The following is a 14,610-nucleotide window of genomic DNA, read 5'->3' on the forward strand; positions in this document are numbered from 1 at the left end:
TAACTCTTACCCTAACTCCTAACCCTAACCCGACACCCTAACCCGATACCGTAAACCAAGACCCTAACCCGACAACCTAATCCCTAAACCGACACCATAACCTGACACCCTAATGGCTCTAACCCTAAGCCGACATCCTAACACGTAACGTGATATGCTAACATTAACCCTAACTTCTAACCCTAAATCCTAACCCGACACCCTAACACCTAACCCAACACCCTAACCCCTAAGCCTAACCCTAACACAACACCCTAACTCTAACCCGACACCCTAACCTCACAACACAACCCAACACCCTAACCTGACACCGTAATCCTAATCCTAAACCCTAACCCCTAACCATAAACTGACAACTTAATCCTAACCCTTTGACCCCTGACCTGTGAGCATGGACCCCTGACCTCCATGAAGTTTAGCCCTTGGCAGCATTACCTTTGGCCCTCTGACCTTTGGTACCTGAGCCCAGTGACCTTTGACTTAACCCCATGACCTTTGACCCCATGATATTTGACCTTGACCCTGTGACCTTTGACCCCATAACCCCTAACCCGCTACTCTGACCCTAACCACTAACGGCCCTAAGACTAACCCTAGCCCCTAACTCCTAATCCCTAACCCACATCCAGCCACCACAGGGCTCTGTCCCACCTCTCATACTGCTCTCCAGTGAGGCCCCGCCCACTTGGTGTAACCCTAATTAGGGTTCCTCTACAGTAGGGTTTCCAGTGACTAGGGTTCCAGGGGACATGGGGTAGTGCAGCCTGGGGTTCCGCAAAGCTAGGATTATGGGTGTTTAGGGTTGTGGCCAGGGAGCCCCAAGGTAGGGTTAGGGCAGTCTGGGGTTAGGGGTCCCTGGGGTCTAGAGTGCCTGCAAACGCAGGGACCCCTAACCCCCCCTAACCATAGCCCTGCAGAGCCCTAACCACAACCCTACGGATTGGGGGCCCTAAGTGGGGGTCCCCCACTGGGGTTAGGGTGGGGTTCTACGTCTAAGAGGTCCCCTTACCATAGAGCACTAGGGGCTGTAATGTGGGGGTACCCCCTCAGTAGGGTTAGGGTGGGGTTCTGGGTCCCAATGGTACCCTAACCCTACCTTGAGCTAACTAAAACTGGAGGAGTGGGGCACGTGGCAGCTATTACCCTAATTGATTACTATGGGGAGACTTCTAGCTTACTTTAATTATTGCATTGGGGGGTGTGTAGAGGTGTGCAAAGTAGGGGGTGGGGCTCAGGGAGGGAGTAGGTAGTGGGGGCAGGGCTCCTAATTAGGGGGTGGGGGTTGGGGAAGGATTACCTACTGGGGGTGGGGCTGCTAATTAGGGGGCTGGTGCTTGGGGCAGGGCCTGCTAATCCCAGGGCAGGTGCTGGGGGAGCCCACTAACACCAGGGGTGGGTGCTTGGGGGTGGACTTACCTCATTAAGTGGTAGGTAGGTGGGGAAAGTGGAGATAATCTATAAAAAAAAAATATTAAGAATATGTAAGTTTGGTGCAGCAGTAGAAATGGGCTTCCTGCCCAGGAGCAAGTGTTTCCTGTTTTGTTTTGTTTTGTTTTTTTTTTTTTAACTTTCTGCTCCCAGGGAGTTTACCAATTTCTACTGCTTTTTTTTTTTTTAATGTTTGCTTTTAAACTTAAAATTACATTTAAGCGCAGCAGTAGTGCTAATTTTCAGTTAAGTTCAGATTGTGCAGTACTGCTGCGCTTAAGCGCTATAGTACTGCAAAATCTAAGGTTAAGGGCAGCAGTACTGCAAAGTTACAGTAGGAAATGGCTTCTGCCGTGGGAGTAAATTTTTACCTTCATTTTATAACTCTTTCCTCCCAGAGCCTGAACCATCTGCTACTGCTCTTTTGTTTTAAATTTAAGTGTCACAGTGGCAACGTCCAACTGTCACAGTGGCAACGTCCAACTGTCACAGTGGCAACGTCCAACTGTCACAGTGGCAACGTCCAACTGTCACAGTGGCAACGTCCAACTGTCACAGTACAGTTTTAGGATAGCAACATTCAAGTTTCACCACACGATTTCACAAAAGCAACTGCAAAGTTTCGCTATACCAGTGTTCAAGTTTTACAATACAGTTTCACCATAGCAACTTCACATTTTTACAATACAGTTTTACAATACAGTTGTACAACAGCAAATTCAAAAATTGCAATATAAAATGACTTCCACCATAAAGGTAAATGTTTTATTTTTTTTCTTAATTACACACAGGGACAGTGCCATATCCTACTCCTTTTTATTATTGTTTCACATGGTATTTAAATACAAAGTTTACAGACCATGTTCTGAGTTCACAAACCATGTTCCAACATATCAGTCTTTTCCACATTCCTCACTGCCATTATCTCCATTGTTGCACATCCAGAAGTTTTACTGCCCGAGGTGACATTACCTCCACAAGCCCTGTTCTCAAATAGAAAAGGAGTTGCTCCACTCCTTTTCACAGACTGTCCACTTCCACACCTAGGCACAAAAACAGAAATTGAAAAATATCATTACATCACAAACTACAAAGAGCACCCAAATATTTTACAAACACACCAAGGAAAAATACAGTTACACTCACACACTTCACAACCCTGGCCTACTCCATACTAGCCCTCTAGTCCAACTCCCCCCACCCTTCACCCGCAAAATCCTCAACTATCTTCCAAAGACCATCCGCTGACTAACATAATTCCCTGCACTAATTGGCAGTGACCATGTTCCAGGGGAGCACCGTTCCCAGGCGCCTAGAAAAAAATCCCCCTGCCTGCCAAAACCCCGGCCCGAGCCTGACCCCCATCTGAACATTGGCGATGAACATCACCTCACAGCGCAGCGGGGACGGGGGGGGGGGGGAACGGGGACAGGGGGAACAACAAAACCCACAACCCTGGCTGGGGAAAAAAAAAATCCTTCAGCTAGAGTTTTTTTTTATTCTAATTGTATTTTTTTTTTTCCAATTCTAATTCCCTGGAAACCATCTCACCTGTACAACCTGAAAGGAAAAAAAACATTAAAAAGTCAAAACGCATAACCCTACAAGGTTACACACATTCACAACACACTACACATTGACATCGCATGCACACCGGCCCTCACTCTCAACTCATCCAACAGCCTGCCACCCTCAAGGGGCCATTGCCCTGTGCCTGCCGCACCAGGGCCCTCAAAAAACGCCCTGCCTGCCAAAACCCTGGCCCAAGCCTAACCCCGGTCTGAACATTGACCATGAACATCGCCTCACAGAGTGGCCACAACTGGGGGAAAAAAAAAAACCCGCAGCTGGGGGGAAAAAAAAATCCCATGGCTGGGGATTTTTTATTCTAATTGTATTTTTTTTTCCTAATTGCCTAACAAACATCTCTACTTCCACCCTGCAAGAGACCACTAAAAAGCTAAACCACATAACCCTACAAGGTTAGACACATTCATAACACACCACTCATTCAGATCACACGCACATGAGCCCTCACTCTCAACTAACCCATCCTGCCACCAAAGGGGGTCAAGGGGCCCTCGCCCCTTACTCGCAGCACCCGGGGCCTCAAAAATCACCCTGCCTGCAAAACCCCCAGCCGAACCTCCTTCCAAGCTCCCCACAAACTACCCTTCCATTACAGCAACACTTCAACACACACCATCTGCACCCTACACAGATTTTCAACCAGATACTTAGCTTCCATAGTGGCACTTGTCACAGTCCAACCTCCGTAGCAGCCACATCGCCTAAAGGCAAGGTTCCTTCAGTTGCCTCGTGGCCTGTGATCACCTGCCAAACCAACACACAAAACTCTTGAATACACACTTCACCCCCAGCATAAAAAGAAATCCTCCACAGCTCCAAACACCTGCTTCCCACCGATTCCAAAAACAAAAACCTCAATGCCTTAACCATTTCGAGAAGCTTACCACAAAGTGTCCACATAAACACCCACGCCCAGTTACTGCCTTACTATATTCTACCTCACAATCCACTTGCAATCCACTCCCCTACTGGCATGCAATGACTCAAAAATCTTTTAACCCTCAATGCTAGCAATCTACACATATCAACATTTCACCCGTAGACTCTTATCGCTGTTCCACCTACCCCTGACTCTACAGCCCCAGGCAGAGCAGCTCCAAGCCAAATGCACCTGTGCACAGACCAACACAACACAGAACACTACCAACAAGGTGATTCAAAGAGAGAAAACTCTCAACAAGAAGAATGACCCCCAGACAGGAGGTGCCAACTGGCAAATTGACCTACAGCACCCAAAACCATGAAGCAAGGAGGCTCTACAACAGCCCCAAAGAAGAAGAGGCAAAAGTAACAGCCCGTTACAAGATGGTACTGTCAAAACCAAGATGATGGATGCGTCAGAAGCCTGTCATCAAGACCTAGGAACATCAAGGTGCAGGGAAGAACTCCCAGTCCAAGACAAAACACAGCTAGAGAGCAGAGCTGCCAAAGCAGCCCGGAAGAGCGCCGCAAAAGAGAACCAGCAGGAACCTTCCAACACCAATCCACGCTTTAGAGCTCCGAGTGCAAGAAAAGAAGCACCTGACTGGCACAGTGCCGATGAGTAAGGGCATTCGAGACCCTAGGGACGGTGCCCGAAGTGCATGCCACGCTCCTCCAGCGCAAAGACTGATCATGGCATTGAGACCCGAGGAAGGTCTAAGCACACAAGACAGACTACACAAACTACACACCACCACAGACACAGGCTGGAACTGCCCTGCCTGGCACACGCTGGTCTCGGGCTCAAGAGCAACCCGCTCCCTTCATCTGCCCAAACAGGACTGCTCCTGGACAGCCCTGTCCTCCCAGTCTAACTTTAAAACCCCTCCTGTCAATTCCCAGCTTTGTCCCTCCCTCCCAGCCTCTCCCCAGCCCGGGTCCCTCAACTTAACTTTCAGAGGGCCAAGGGTATGAATCCATCCTCCGCAAAAATCACATGGGCTAACTGGGACGATCTGGCAGTCGCCAGACTCCTCTTCATCATCTGCAGTAAAGACAAAAAAAAAAAAGCAACAAAATCGGAAGAGGCAATAACCCATCAGCCAACACCAACTACTTTCCCAACCCCCCACTTAATCACACACACCACAGCGGTATGCTTACCTGCTTATTCCAGAGTCAGACCCTGCGGCCATCATCACTCATGGTACCTGAGACAGCAGGACACACAAAATTAGCATAGCAGTTGTGAGACTCACCAGGCCCATTCTCCTCCTCCCTAATCCACAGCTCACCTCCAATGCTCATCCAAATCCAAAGGTGGCCTGCATAGCGCCTGCAACACAAAAGATAAATGCTTAACCAAGCAACCACGTAATATTTGATATTCAACACCGACTCAGCCCACAACCAGCTCACCTTCTCAAACTCCTCATTGGCCTGCGGCATGGCTCCTCTGAGGCTGCGTGCGCCACCTGCAAAAACCAAAGCAGAATATGCATGCTGAGAGGCTGCCTGAAACCCTCAGCCTGCCCAGACCGATTCCCAACTCCCTCTCCTTTACCTTGGCCGCTAAACTACCCTGCTCTGTCATTGAGAGCTTGCCATGTCAAAGCACACGTACTACCTGCAAAAAACAAACAAGGGATGCTTCCAACTTTGCCAACAATGCAACACCTCCAAAGGAACGATTCCTTTAACCCAGTAGTCACAGCTCACCTTGCCCGAGACACCTCCAGTGTTGATGGCCCGCTTCGCTCCTTGCTTTGCACCTTCCAAATAAAAGAAAAAAAGAACCCCATCAGCTAGTCATAGAGCCACCGGCCGCATCTTCCCTCCGACTCCACTCACAGACCCACCTCCTTATGGCGCTCCGCTCCCCTCCTCCGTCGCTCTGGGGCACGCATCTTGTCTCTCCACATCTGAAAAAAACCCCATATTGAACGAGTCATCCTGGATGCAGAGCAAGAGCCTAACAACTCCAGAGATCTTGATTCCATCTAGGAATACCAGTACTCCAGCTACAACCAGCCATTTTTTCAAAAACAAAACCCAAAACCAACAAAAAAAACAGGGCCAAAATTTAAGCCCATCACGTGCAAGCCTCAACACCTTAGAGGCTCAAATCCACTTCACCACCCCTCAACAGCCTCTGCCACAAGCCTACAATCATTGCCATAAAGAAATCTCAACGTTGCCGTCCACACAGCCCACCAATGCCTGCTCGATCCCAGATGACTGTACGACCCTTGCCTAAACAATTAAGGCAAATCAACATTTCACCCATAGACTCTTACCGCTGTTCCACCTACCCCGACTCTACAGCCCCGGGCAGAGCGGCTCCAAGCCAAACACACCTGTGCACACACCAACACAAGACAGAACAGTACAGACAAGGTGATTCAGAGAGGACACTCTCGGCAAGAAGAATGACTCCCGAGCGGGAGGTGCCGTCCAGCAAGATGACCTAGAGGGTCCAAAACGCTGAGGCGAGGAGGCTGTATGGCAGACCCCCGAGGAGTCCAACGTAACAGCCTGTACCAAGATGGTACTGTCAAAACCGAGATGATGGATGCGCCAGAAGCCTGTCATCAAGACCTAGGAACATCAGGATGCGGGGAAGAACTCCCAGTCTGAGAAAACGGACGGCTAGAGAGCGGAGCTGCCAAAGAGGCCCAAAAGAATGCCACAAAATGAACCGACTGGAATCTGCCGAGACCAATCCATGCTTTAGAGCTCCAAATGCAAGAAAAGAAGCACCCGATTGGCACCGGGCCGATGAGTAAGAGCATTCGAGACCCTAGGGACGGCGCCTAAAGCGCGTGCCGTGCTCCCCCGGCACAAATCGCGACGAGGACGTTGAGATCTGAGGAAGCTCTAAGCCACGGAGGACAGACTACACAAACCGCGCACCACCACACACACAGGCCGGAACCGTCCTGCCCGGCACACGCTGGTCTCGTGCTGAAAAGCAACCCGCTCCCTTCACCTGCGCAAAGGTGACTGGTTTGGGACAGCCCTCTCTCCTGCACTAACTGTAAAACCCCTCCCTGCAGTTCCCAGCTTTGTCCCTTCCTCCCAGCTGCTCCCCAGCCCGGGTCCCTCAACTTAGCTTTCAGAGGGCCGAGGGTCCAAATCCATCCTCCACAAAAACACACGGGCTAACCGGGATGTTCCTCAAGGGGACACATTGCTCTTCAACATCTGCAATGTAACAAACAAACAAACAAAAAAACCCACAAATCAGAAAGGGGAGTAAGCATCCCGCTGGCCAACGCCAACCACTTCCCCATCTCCCCCCTCCTCACAAGTCCCACTGTGTTCGCTTCCCCACTCATTCCAGTCTCAGGCCCTGCAGCCGTCTTCACTCGTGGTACCTAAGGTACCGAGAGACACCAACTTAGTGTGGCACTCATGAGAAGTCCACAGCCCTCCGCTCCTCCTCACTAATCCACAGCTCACCTCAAACGCTCATCCAATTCAAAGATAGCCCACACAACGCCTCCAGAATGGAAGGTAAATGCTTAACCGAGCAGCCCCATAACACTTAGCTATTCAACACCGACCCGGCCAACAACCGCCTCACCTTCGAGGACCCCTCACCGGCATGCAGCTTTGCAGGAGACCTTATAGCAGACTTCACGGTACGTAAAGGGTGCCTATAAGAAACCTGCAGAGGGACTTTTTACAAGGGAGTACAGCAATAGGACAAGGTGGTAACAACTTCAGTCCTAAAGAGAGTACATTTAGCTTAGGCATTAGGAAGACATTTCTCACTAGGGGTGGCGAGGCACTGGAACGGGTTGCCCAGAGAACCTGGGGATGCTCCCTCCCTGGAAGCATTCAAGGCCAGATCAGATGGGGCTTTGAGCAACCTGGTCTCGCGGAAGGTGTCCCTACCCATTACGGGGGTGGAAGGGTTGGAACTAGAGGATCTTTATGGTGCCTTCCAACCCAAACCATTCTACGATTCTATGACATCCAAATCCACCTGCAAAACTCCTCTGAGAAGGGCTGGTGAACCCTCCTCCCTCCCCCCAGCAGTCCCAGAACTTCAGAAACCCCTTTTCTCCTCAACTGTCAGGAAAGGAACCCCACTGCTTCCTGACACCTCCTGCCCTCGATTCGCAGCCCTGAACCCCCTTCAGTGGCTACTCCTCAGGAGCCGCTCTTCTGAGCCACATCCCAAATTCTGGGGGCACCTCCTAACCTACAGCTTCCCAGAGACTCTGAGCTCTGCTACATGCCCACAAAATAAAGTCAAGTCCCAAGGCTTCTAATCTACAAGGGGCCTGCCACAAGCTGCAAAGGTTCTAGGGACAACATGGCATTCTGTGAGCATTGAGGAAAGGCGACAAGGCATCCCAAACCCTGAAAGGCGTTGTGCTTCAAGGCCCTTCTGCTTTCTTCAGAAATACTAAAACTCCATATACAGATGCATACAAGACACTCACCCTAACCCCTGCTAAACAATGTCACCATTGGTCCCGTTAAGAGAGACATCATCAACTTACACAGCATACAGCAGAACTGGTGAAAAAAACCCAAGGTTCCTTTTTCAATAAAGCTGGGAATTCCAGGAAAACACAATGCATGAAGAATTTAAAAAAAAAAAAGCAACAAACAATGCATACTATTAAACCATCTTACTACCCCTGAACACTCAAACCAAAATTACTGACCTGAACAAAAGAACGGAAAGGAAAAAACAAGCTGCATACAAGTGTTACTTTCTACCACACATGCTGCTGAACCTTGACTGGTCCTGAAGCTCTTACCTCAGGCAGACACCTCCTCCCAAAGGGCTGAGCCAGCTCAAAAGCTACAGAGAACTCAAAGAAGAGCTGAGCACCAACACCAGAGAAACCCAGGAGCACAATGAGCTCCCTCAGCAGAGGCTGTGGCTCAAATACCCCGAGCCTCTGCCCACCACCATTAGTGGAATCACCTGGGAATGGGGGAGGGCAAACCACCAGAAGTTATAAGAGTCACCTGGAGGAGCAGTAGGAGTATTCACATGTGCCTTCAATTTACAGTGAGTAAAGCACTGAACAAAGCAAGCATGCCTTATTGGAAATTACGATACCTGCTCTTGTACTAGAGATACACTTATTGCAACAGCAATGTGACCGGGCAGGGAACCCTAACCCTAGCCCTAACATTAGCCCTAAGTCGTACCCTAACCCTAATCCTAACCCTAACCCAACCTTAACCCTAAAACTAACCTTAGCCCTTAAAACTAACCTAATAGAAACCCTAACCCTAACTCCTAACCCTAAGCCTAACCTAACCCTAACCCTAGCCGTAACCCTAACCCTAACCCTAGCCCTAAGCCTAACCCCTAACCCTAACCATAACCCTAAACCCTAACCCTAACACTAGCCATAAGTCATACCCTAACCCTAATCCTAGCCCTAACCCAACCATAAACCTAACCCTATCCTTAGCCCTTAAAACTAAACCAATAAAAACTCTAACCCTAACTCCTAACCCTAACCCTAACTCTTACCCTAACCCTAACCCTACACCTAGCCCTAACCCTAAACCTATACTTAGCCCTTAAAACTAACCTAATACAAAATCTAACCCTAACTCCTAACCCTAACCTAACCCTAAACCTAACCCTAAATCTTACCCTAACCCTAAACCTAACATTAGCCCTAACCCTAACCCCTAAACCGTAACCCTAAACCTAACCCTAAATCTTACCCTAACCCTAAACCTAACATTAGCCCTAACCCTAACCCCTAAACCGTAACCCTAAACCTAAGCCTAACCCCTGACCTCTAACCATAAACCTAAACCCTAAGCCTAACCCTAGCCCTAACCCTAGCCCTAAGTCGTAAGCAAACCCTAACCTTAACGCTAACCCAAACTTAATCCTAAGCCTAACCTTCGCCCTTAAAACTAACCTAATACAAACACTAACCCTAACTCCTAACCCTAATCCTAACCTAACCCTAACCCTAACCCTAGCCCTAACCCTAACCCTAACCCTAAGCCTAACCCCTAACCCTAACCATAACCCTAAACCCTAACCCTAACCCTAACCCTAGCCCTAAGTCGTACCCTAACCCTAATCCTAACCATAACAAAACCTTTACCCTAAGCTTAGCCTTAACCGCTAAAAATAACCTGATACAAACCCTAACCCTAACTACTAACCCTAAAAGTAACCTAACAGTAACCCTAAATCTTACCCTAACCCTTAACCCCTAACCCTAAACCCTAACCCTAACCCTAACTCTTACCCTAGCCCTAACCCTAACCTTAGCCCTAACCCTAACCCCTAACCCCTAACCGTAACCCTAAGCCTAACCCCTAACCCCTAACCCCTAACCCCTAACCCTAACCATAACCCTAAACCCTAACCCTAACCCTAGCCCTAACCCTAGCCCTAAGTCGTACCCTAACCCTAATCCTAACCCTAACCCAACCTTAACCCTAAAACTAAATTTAGCCCTTAAAACTAACCCAATACAAACTCTAAAACAAACTCCTAACCCTAACCCTAACCTAACCCTAATCCTAGCCGTAACCCTAACCCTAGCCCTAACCCTAACCCTAACCCTAACCTTAGCCCTAACACTAACCCCTAACCCCTAACCGTAACGCAAACCCTAAGCCTAACCTCTAACCCCTAACCCCTAACCCCAACCATAACCTTAAACCCTAACCCTAAATATAACCCTAGCCTTAACCCTAGCCCTAAGTCGTACCCTAACCCTAATCCTAACCCTAACCCAACATTAAACCTAAGCCTATCCTTAGCCCTTAAAACTAACCTAATACAAACCCTAACCCTAACTCCTAACCCTAACCCTAACCTAACCCTAACGTTAAATCTTACCCTAACCCTAGCCGTAAACCTAACCCTAACCCTAACCCTAGCCGTAACCCGAACCCTAACCCTAACCCTAGCCCTAACCCTAACGCTAACCCTAACCCCTAACCCCTAACCGTAACGCTAACCCTAAGCCTAACCCCTAACCCCTAACCCCTAACCCTAACCATAACCCTAAACCCTAACCCTAACCCTAACCCTAACCCTAGCCCTAACCCTAGCCCTAAGTCGTACCCTAATCCTAACCCTAACCCAACGTTAACCCTAAGACTAACCTTAGCCCTTAAAACTAACCTAATAGAAACCCTAACCCTAACTCCTAACCCTAACCCTAACCCTAGCCGTAACCCTAACCCTAACCCTAACCCTAGCCCTAACCCTAACCCTAACCCTAACCTTAGCCCTAACCCTAACCACTAACCCCTAACCGTAATGCTAACCCTAAGCCTAACCCCTAACCCCTAACCCCTAACCATAACCCTAAACCCTAACCCTAGCCCTAACCCTAACCCTAGCCCTAACCCTAGCCCTAAGTCGTACCCTAACCCTAATCCTAACCCTAACCGAACGTTAACCCTAAAACTAACCTTACTCCTTAAAACTAACCTAATACAAACCCTAATCCTAACTCCTAACCCTAACCTTAACCTAACCCTAAGCCTAGCCGTAACCCTAACCCTAACCCTAACCCTAAACCTAGCCCTAACCCTAACCCTAACCCTTAACCCCTAACCGTAACGCTAACCCTAAGCCTAACCCCTAACCCCTAACCCCTAACCCTAACCATAACCCTAAACCCTAACCCTAACCCTAACCTTAACCCTGGCTGTAACGCGAGCCCTAAGTCATACCCTAACCCTAATCCTAACCCTAACCCAACCTTAACCCTAAAACTAACCTTAGCCCTTAAAACTAACCTAATAGAAACCCTAACCCTAACTCCTAACCCTAAACCTAACTTAACCCTAACCCTAGCCGTAACCCTAAGCCTAACCCTAACCCTAGCCCTAACCCTAACCCTAACCTTAGCCCTAACCCTAACCCCTAACCCCTAACCGTAACGCTAACCCTAAGCCTAACCCCTAACCCCTAACCCCTAACACTAACCATGACCCTAAACCCTAACCCTAACCCTAACCCTAGCCCTAACCCTAGCCCTAAGTCGTACCCTAACCCTAATCCTAACCCTAACCCAACGTTAACCCTACGACTAACCTTAGCCCTTAAAACTAACATAATAGAAACCCTAACTATAACTCCTAACCCTAACCTAACCCTAACCCTAGCCGTAACCCTAACCCTATCCCTAACCCTAGCCCTAACCCTAACCCTAACCTTAGCCCTAACCCTAACCCCTAACCCCTAACCCTAACCATAACCCTAAACCCTAACCCTAAACCCTAACCCTAACCCTAACCCTAGCGCTAAGTCATACCCTAATCCTATCCCTAACCCAACGTTAACCCTAAGACTAACCTTAGCCCTTAAAACTAACCTAATACAAACCCTAAGCCTAACTCCAACCCTAACCCTAACCTAACCCTAACCCTAGCCGTAACCCTAACCCTAACCTTAGCCCTAACCCTAACCCCTAACCCCTAACCATAACGCTAACCCTAACCCTAAACCCTAACCCTAAACCTAACCCTAACCCTAGCCCGAACCCTAGCCCTAAGTCGTAACCTAACCCTAATCTTAACCCTAAAACTAACCTTAGCCCTTAAAACTAACCTAATAGAAACCCTAACCCTTACTCCTAACCCTCAGCCTAACCTAACTCTAACCCTAGCTGTAACCCTAACCCTAACTCTAGCCCTAACCCTAACTCTAACCTTAGCCCTAACGCTAACCCCTAACCCCTAACCATAACGCTAACCCTAAGTCTAACCCCTAACCCATAACTCTTAACTGTAACCAAAAACCTAAACCCTAACCCTAACCCTAACCCTAACCCTAGCCCTAACCCTAGCCCTAAGTCGTACCCTAACCCTAATCCTAACCCTAACCCAACCTTAACCCTAAAACTAACCTTAGCCCTTAAAACTAACCTAATAGAAACCCTAACCCTAACTCCTAACCCTAAGCCTAACCTAACCCTAACCCTAACCCTAGCCGTAACCCTCACCCTAACCCTAACCCTAGCCCTAACCCTAACCCTAACCCTAACCCTAACCTTAGCCCTAACCCTAACCCCTAACCCCTAACCGTAACGCTAACCCTAAGCCTAACCCCTAACCCCTAACCCCTAACCCTAACCATAACCCTAAACCCTAACCCTAACCCTAACCCTAACCCTAGCCCTAACCCTAGCCCTAAGTCGTACCCTAACCCTAATCCTAACCCTAACCCAACCTTAACCCTAAAACTAACCTTAGCCCTTAAAACTAACCTAATAGAAACCCTAACCCTAACTCCTAACCCTAAGCCTAACCTAACCCTAACCCTAACCCTAGCCGTAACCCTAACCCTAACCCTAACCCTAGCCCTAACCCTAACCCTAACCCTAACCCTAACCTTAGCCCTAACCCTAACCCCTAACCCCTAACCGTAACGCTAACCCTAAGCCTAACCCCTAACCCCTAACCCCTAACCCTAACCATAACCCTAAACCCTAACCCTAACCCTAACCCTAACCCTAGCCCTAACCCTAGCCCTAAGTCGTACCCTAACCCTAATCCTAACCCTAACCCAACCTTAACCCTAAAACTAACCTTAGCCCTTAAAACTAACCTAATAGAAACCCTAACCCTAACTCCTAACCCTAAGCCTAACCTAACCCTAACCCTAACCCTAGCCGTAACCCTAACCCTAACCCTAACCCTAGCCCTAACCCTAACCCTAACCCTAACCCTAACCTTAGCCCTAACCCTAACCCCTAACCCCTAACCGTAACGCTAACCCTAAGCCTAACCCCTAACCCCTAACCCCTAACCCTAACCATAACCCTAAACCCTAACCCTAACCCTAACCCTAACCCTAGCCCTAACCCTAGCCCTAAGTCGTACCCTAACCCTAATCCTAACCCTAACCCAACCTTAACCCTAAAACTAACCTTAGCCCTTAAAACTAACCTAATAGAAACCCTAACCCTAACTCCTAACCCTAAGCCTAACCTAACCCTAACCGTAACCCTAACCCTAACCCTAACCCTAGCCCTAACCCTAACCCTAACCCTAACCCTAACCTTAGCCCTAACCCTAACCCCTAACCCCTAACCGTAACGCTAACCCTAAGCCTAACCCCTAACCCCTAACCCCTAACCCTAACCATAACCCTAAACCCTAACCCTAACCCTAACCCTAACCCTAGCCCTAACCCTAGCCCTAAGTCGTACCCTAACCCTAATCCTAACCCTAACCCAACCTTAACCCTAAAACTAACCTTAGCCCTTAAAACTAACCTAATAGAAACCCTAACCCTAACTCCTAACCCTAAGCCTAACCTAACCCTAACCCTAACCCTAGCCGTAACCCTAACCCTAACCCTAACCCTAGCCCTGACCCTAACCCTAACCCTAGCCCTAACCCTAACCCTAACCCTAACCCTAACCTTAGCCCTAACCCTAACCCCTAACCGTAACGCTAACCCTAAGCCTAACCCCTAACCCCTAACCCCTAACCCTAACCATAACCCTAAACCCTAACCCTAACCCTAACCCTAACCCTAGCCCTAACCCTAGCCCTAAGTCGTCCCCTAACCCTAATCCTAACCCTAACCGAACCTTAACCCTAAAACTAACCTTAGCCCTTAAAACTAACCTAATAGAAACCCTAACCCTAACTCCTAACCCTAAGCCTAACCTAACCCTAACCCTAACCCTAGCCGTA

The sequence above is a fragment of the Buteo buteo genome, unplaced genomic scaffold, assembly GCF_964188355.1.
Source record: "Buteo buteo unplaced genomic scaffold, bButBut1.hap1.1 HAP1_SCAFFOLD_366, whole genome shotgun sequence".
Classification (NCBI taxonomy): domain Eukaryota; kingdom Metazoa; phylum Chordata; class Aves; order Accipitriformes; family Accipitridae; genus Buteo; species Buteo buteo.